At 48.9% G+C, this 7500-nt stretch overlaps 1 non-coding gene across 1 annotated transcript in view; it reads left to right on the top strand.

The window, feature by feature from the left end:
- Positions 1-7301: 7301 nt before the first annotated feature.
- The window catches only part of LOC124728965, a 1909-nt gene continuing 1710 nt past the window's right edge, over positions 7302-7500 (top strand). Inside the window, exon 1 of the ribosomal RNA XR_007007511.1 lies at positions 7302-7500. This exon is cut by the window's right edge and continues 1710 nt beyond it. This is a non-coding gene — a ribosomal RNA (small subunit ribosomal RNA).

Genomic DNA, 7500 nt, shown 5'->3' with positions numbered 1-7500 from the left:
AACGCTAAATCCACACTATGGCACTCGGACAGAACGGACGACAGAGGACGGAAAGTCAACGACGTCATACAGGAGACACAACTACATATTATAAACGAAGACGGACCTACACCTACATACAGAGGTCCAGGCGGATCTGCCACCAAAATCGATATTACTCTGGCGAATGACAGAACATTAGGACGACTGCAAAGATGGACCATACACGACTCTCTGACCACAAGTGATCACAACATAATAGAAATAAGTCTCACAACAAACAATTATCGCACCACACACAATACGACACACTTCAACTTTAAAAGAGCGAATTGGGACAGACTACAACAAATTGTTCAAAATGAGAATATATACAACATACAGGGAAGCGTGGACTACAGAGCACACAAACTGACACAAATCATCCAAACAGCACAAGAAACAGCAATACCTACGCACACACACAGCAAACAACGGGAAACACCATGGTCAGACGAATTAACCAGACTCAAACGTGACATGACAAGGAAACGAAAACTATACCAGAGGACATGGATACAAAGAGACAAACTACTGAGACTAGCTGCATATAGGGAAGCCAAAGAACTCTTCAAAAAGACATTATTTAAGACCAGGAAACAACATTGGGAGAGCTACTTGACCACACACACACAACAGAATATCTGGGGGGAACAATACAAGATCCTGACAGAAAAAATAAAGACCCCATTGGCATTAAGCACGCTACGGCAGGAAGACGGCACAATGACAGTGGGATGGAGAAACACAGCACAATATCTGCTGAACAAACTCCTCCCGGAAGATGCCACAGACTCAGACACACAGGAACAGATCACACTCAGACAAGAACTTCATGAACAGTATAACACCGACGCCGTCACCTGTCCCTTTGCGCACGAGGAAGTTGCGGTAGCGATAAGAGAGCTAAAGAATAAAAAAGCACCTGGACCCGACAGGATCCATGCAGAAGTGCTTAAGAGGCTAGCACCACAGATCACCCCATACTTAACAGAACTACTAAACGACGCCTTAAGGCTAGGCCGTGTACCGACAGTCTGGAAAACCTCAAATGCAGTCATCATACGAAAATCATCAGACAGAGACCAATCAGATCCGAAATCCTACAGACCAATATGCCTCATAAACACCATGGCAAAAATCCAAGAGAGGCTACTGTGTGACCGCTTGCAGGCTCACAGAACCCTACTTGGAATGAATCCCCACCAGTTTGGATTTCGGAAAGGGAAAAGCATCGATGATGCAATAAACAGAGCTTTAGAAATCACACAAAACACAGATAAAACATACTCTTTGGCAATCATGATAGACATCGCAGGAGCATTTGACAACCTGTGGTGGCCAGCACTGTTTCTGAGGTTACGCCAGATGGAAGTACCCGCAGCCCTATACAACAGTCTTTTAGACTACTGCAGAGACAGAATAGTGGAATGGCGCGTGGGCAACCGGAAGGTAATAAGGAAAATTACCAAGGGATGTCCGCAGGGATCGATCTGTGGACCCATCTTCTGGGACATAATTTTTGAACCTCTCCTGCAACTGCTGGAGGAGGATATGAGGACAGACGGTGCTGTCGCCTATGCAGATGACCTACTGGTGGTCATCTCAGCAAATACAAGAGCCCAGCTAGAGGAGAAGGCGAGTGGCACACTGCAGACAATAACACAATGGTGCAACACAAACAAACTCAAGATAGCGGGCAACAAAACAACATACACACTGCTCAAAGGGCAACTCAGACGCAATCCATCTATTAAAATACAGAACAACAACATAAAGAGAATGACGGTAACCCGCTACTTGGGCGTATACATAGATGAGAAGCTGAACTTCCATGAACATATCAGAATAACAACAAACAAGGCAGAAAAATTACTACATAAACTGGCAAGGATTAATTCAGGACAATACAGACTTCCTCTGTCAGTCACACGAACTTACCACTGCGCACTCTTCGAATCAGTGCTAAGCTTTGCGGCCAGTACATGGGCGCACAGACTCAACCTCGTCACAAACAGAACAGCGGTTAGGCGAGGGCAGAGAAGCGTCCTTCTGCGACTATCGGGAGCCTTCGGCACTACATCAGTTGAAGCACTGTGTGTCGTGCTAGGAATTTTCCCGATAGATATCACAATCAAATATCGGGCCGCTCTGTACTGGTTAAAGATGGGTAGACTAGACCAGGTCAACATATTGACTGGTTCCCCGCTGAACAATAAGCGGGACCTCAAAAAATGGAAAATCGACACATGGCAACAGGAATGGGGCACAAGTGATAAGGGACGGAGAGTCTATACATTTTTTCCGAACATAACGGAAAGATTAAGAATGAAACATGCCGATCCTAGCCGCGGCATGGTGCATTTCTTGACTGGCCACGGACCTTATCCCACGCACTTAAATCGCGTGAGTCTTAGAGACACATCAACGTGTACATGTGGAGGTATGGGAACCCCCGAACACACAATCCTATTCTGCGGGAAATACAGACAGCACAGGAACACACCTGGGATACAACACTTACAGACAGAGGAACACATATACGACGCGATCAGAACACCTGAACTTTGGGACATACTGAACGCACTAACAGACAAAATTTCTGACGAATGCCACAAAGAATACAGGAACAGAAGACCACACAGACAATAAACCTATATGCAGCACCCAGACAGACACCATAGTGTGGAAGAACTAAACTAAGTCTCAATATAAAACAACTGACATGCAATAGACTTACATAAGTAGACCTAAAACTGACAATAGATTAATGTATAAAATTAGACATAAACAGTGTCGGCGCACCGTCGCAATTGCCATCAGCTACCACGGCACTCTAAACCTGTATACAAGTAACCAGATAGAACATAAATAGAGATATCAAACGCCACAACTAGAATAGAATAGAACTTCCTAGGCTAAGGTTAGGGGACTGAGGATCAGAGGCTTGAAGATAAATCCCAAGACGCTCATCCTCAGTCCCCTACGGTGGTGGGACTATCATCTCTTCCTTTCCTATCGTCTTTTCTCCTCTTCAGACTAAACTATTCCTTGTATTTCCTTCTTCCAATTCAACATTAATTTTTGTAAAATTTTTGTTAAATCGGTTTTGGGAAAGCTGCCAAAGTAAAGAAAAAAGAAAAAGAAAAAAAAAAAAAAAAAAAAAGCACAGACCCGCCTCCACGTGGCGGGACACGGGCAACGGTGCGACCGGATGCGGGAACTGGTGTGAGTTTCATCAACTACATCAGAGTCCGCACACCGGTCGTAGCGGCCAAGTGGTCAAAATAGACCCACCTTAAGCACTTAGGTGGTGGGTCGTAAAATCAGGGCGGCAAGTGAAAAAAAAAAAAAAAAAAAAAAAAAAAAAAAAAAAAAAAAAAAAAAAAAAAAAAAAAGTGTCCCTATACATGAGCCGCGACCTGTACCACTTACGAGCGAGAGACGCGATCGCGTTGCTCACTGTACGGCGTCCGATACCGAGCCATCAGCATGTCGGTCCCCATGCGCGTTGCACTCGCACTCGCAGTCGCAAAAACGTGGGGCAAATATATTACGCGGAAGAGCTATAACAGACCGAGCCCCACTGCATGGGGGGAGTCTTTGTCACTAATGTACACAGATGGAACATTTTGGACTGGAACCAGATTACCCGTACACACGGCGCTGATTAGTAATCAATGCAGAGCCATCAAACTACAGCAAATATACACAACTGTCCGTATACATGCTGAAAGAGTCTGCCCACAATGGGAACCACACGTCAGCCAGACACTCTGATCACGCACCACTCTCTGCTTCTAACAGGCGCACATACAATATGTAAGCACCAGCATGGAACAACATCCAGTGCATCTTCTCCGCCACATTACACAATCCACACTATCACAACCAGACCAGGAGGTCCATGCGGAAAATACAATATCCCAGCCTTTCGACATCCACCATTGCGCAGACCAGGCACCAACACCCACACATGTCCTATACAACGGTGCACCCAACATCACAATAGTACCTCCTGTCACAGCGCACAAACAATGACATGAGTCAAAGACACAGGTCTCACACAAGCATAGAATTGGAGCGCCGTCTCTAATAAGCCAAAGGTGCATCCTGACGTGACAAATCTGATCATGTCACAAGCATTCACTTACTATAATCACTATCAACGAACCTGCCGCCCCCGCCCCCCCCCCCCCTACACCTTTCCTTACAACAACGTGTAACCTAACCTAACCTAACCTAACCTATGTTGTACCTTAACCTAACCTATGTTGTACCTTAACCTAACCTATGTTGTACCTTAACCTAACCTATGTTGTACCTTAACCTAACCTATGTTGTACCTTAACCTAACCTATGTTGTACCTTAACCTAACCTATGTTGTACCTTAACCTAACCTATGTTGTACCTTAACCTAACCTATGTTGTACCTTAACCTAACCTATGTTGTACCTTAACCTAACCTATGTTGTACCTTAACCTAACCTATGTTGTACCTTAACCTAACCTATGTTGTACCTTAACCTAACCCATGTTGTACCTTAACCTAACCCATGTTGTACCTTAACCTAACCCATGTTGTACCTTAACCTAACCCATGTTGTACCTTAACCTAACCCATGTTGTACCTTAACCTAACCCATGTTGTACCTTAACCTAACCCATGTTGTACCTTAACCTAACCCATGTTGTACCTTAACCTAACCCATGTTGTACCTTAACCTAACCCATGTTGTACCTTAACCTAACCCATGTTGTGCCTTAACCTAACCCATGTTGTGCCTTAACCTAACCCATGTTGTGCCTTAACCTAACCCATGTTGTGCCTTAACCTAACCCATGTTGTGCCTTAACCTAACCCATGTTGTGCCTTAACCTAACCCATGTTGTGCCTTAACCTAACCCATGTTGTGCCTTAACCTAACCCACGTTGTGCCTTAACCTAACCCACGTTGTGCCTTAACCTAACCCATGTTGTGCCTTAACCTAACCCATGTTGTGCCTTAACCTAACCCATGTTGTGCCTTAACCTAACCCATGTTGTGCCTTAACCTAACCCATGTTGTGCCTTAACCTAACCCATGTTGTGCCTTAACCTAACCCATGTTGTGCCTTAACCTAACCCACGTTGTGCCTTAACCTAACCCACGTTGTGCCTTAACCTAACCCACGTTGTGCCTTAACCTAACCCACGTTGTGCCTTAACCTAACCCATGTTGTGCCTTAACCTAACCCATGTTGTGCCTTAACCTAACCCATGTTGTGCCTTAACCTAACCCACGTTGTGCCTTAACCTAACCCACGTTGTGCCTTAACCTAACCCACGTTGTGCCTTAACCTAACCCACGTTGTGCCTTAACCTAACCCACGTTGTGCCTTAACCTAACCCACGTTGTGCCTTAACCTAACCCACGTTGTCCCCTAAAGTAACCCACGTTGTCCCCTAACGTAACCCACGTTGTCCCCTAACGTAACCCATGTTGTCGCCTAAACCTGCTCTGTAATTGTTATACGACTCGTTCAATTAGTGTAGTGTTGCCCACCCGCAACCCTCGCAATATAGTTCGCTACTCGCACTGCCCGCTCCCCTGTGTATCGCTTCATGTTAAACACCTTGCAAGTCTTGCTGACTTTCCACATGCTCCTGCTGTACACTGTAATGTGGATGGCAGCAGGACGTACATGCCGCCCCTCCCCACGTCCCCACCTTGCCCCCCTGCCTTCGCAAGCTGGTTGGTGAGAAGTTTGCATGTTCAATGCCCTTCGCATGCGACGTACTCAGGCTACGTTGTGGTGCGGCCTGTGTCAACCGTCCGCTAATGTCGTACGCGTAAACCACAATCTGTACTGCACATTCGTCCTTATGTACCGAATGATACATCGTGGCACATGTGTGACCGTACAACGACTGCGCCCAAAAACGGCGGACCATACAGTGCAAATATTGTGCACGCAGCTACGTGTCGTCTCCCTATGAGAGCTGGATTGCAGTGTGGTACGCCATAGAGACGTGTGGGAGGAACGGACGCCGTGGATGGCGATCAGCATGAGCTGTCTGTTGATGTATTCGGACCTAGTCGTCTCTCCTCACACACCGTGATGGCATGGTGCACCGCGTTCCATATCTGCGACATGCTACAGAGGCCGGTTGACAGTCGTTCGAGCAATGGACATCGCATACGTACGGGGGCCACCTTCCACGTATTGTCTAGGCGTGCACATTTTGTTGCGTGTATGTGGGCAGACGTAGTGTGGCGTGACACCTGACACAGGCATGCAATAATCGTTGAAGTTGCAAATGGCGATGGACGCCTGCGTTTTCTGGTGAAGTTACGCAAATGAACAAATGGTAACCTGTTGTGGTGCGGTTGTTCTCGCTAGGGGTGAATCGGTGATGGCGACGATAGGTTGAGGTACGAACCGGTTGTTCCAGCGATACCCACCATGCCGACGAAACTGAACGGCATCTGGGTGTGAAGCGATACGCGGCGGTGGCTGGGTGGGACCGTCCCCGGCCGGTGAGGGGGCGCCTCCCGGCGTGCTGGCCGCGCGGTGCGTGGGCGCACGCGCTACAGCCGGCTGGTGGGGGCGGCCAGTGGCAGGCGCGCCGGCCGACGGACGCGGCAGGCGTCGCAGCTGCGCGCCGGCGCACCCTGCGCGCGGCGCCGTGCGGCCAAAGTAGGTCCTCGCGGGCCCGGTGCGAAGCGCGGTGGACATCTTCAGTGTGCTGGTCCGATTGAGGACTGTGTGCGTTGAGGATGCGCCGCCGCCCGGCGCTCGGCGCCGCGACGCCGTCTGCTGCTCGGTCGCCCCAGCGGTTCTCGCTGGTGGTTTGTATCGCAGCTGTGCGGATGTGTTGGCGCGTGCGCTGTGCTGGGAGAGTTCGCTTCGGCACCCAAGTGGGGCTTTTGTCCTTCTGTGGCGCTGGCGTTGGAGCTGCCGGTCACCGTAGGTGGCGCGTGTTGTCTCCCGCCGGCAATGCCACGACAGCACGCTCCCGGGCCTCTGTCGGCAGCGGCAAGCTCAGTTGGGAGCACGGGTGGTCGCACCGAAAGCGTCTACTCGCCTAACTCCGGGCGATTGCGCCTCTCTCGAACCCGACCAAGTACTTGGGACGGCGCTGCGCGCCGCCGGGACCTGAGAGGGTTTCGAGGTGTATTGTGCAGGGGAGCTCAGCCTCCTCCTGTTTGCAGAATGATTGAGCGGACGCTTGCGTGTTCGCGCGGGCCCCCGGGACACACTCCCGGGCGGCCGGCTGCTCAGCTCTAGTTGACGCAGCTCCCTGGTTGATCCTGCCAGTAGTCATATGCTTGTCTCAAAGATTAAGCCATGCATGTCTCAGTACAAGCCGCATTAAGGTGAAACCGCGAATGGCTCATTAAATCAGTTATGGTTCCTTAGATCGTACCCACGTTACTTGGATAACTGTGGTAATTCTAGAGCTAATACATGCAAACAGAGTCCCGACCAGAGATGGA

This window comes from Schistocerca piceifrons, unplaced genomic scaffold (assembly GCF_021461385.2).
Source record: "Schistocerca piceifrons isolate TAMUIC-IGC-003096 unplaced genomic scaffold, iqSchPice1.1 HiC_scaffold_1183, whole genome shotgun sequence".
Taxonomy (NCBI): domain Eukaryota; kingdom Metazoa; phylum Arthropoda; class Insecta; order Orthoptera; family Acrididae; genus Schistocerca; species Schistocerca piceifrons.
The sequence above is the reverse complement of the archived record's forward strand: the minus strand, read 5'-3'. Positions and strand labels throughout refer to the sequence as shown.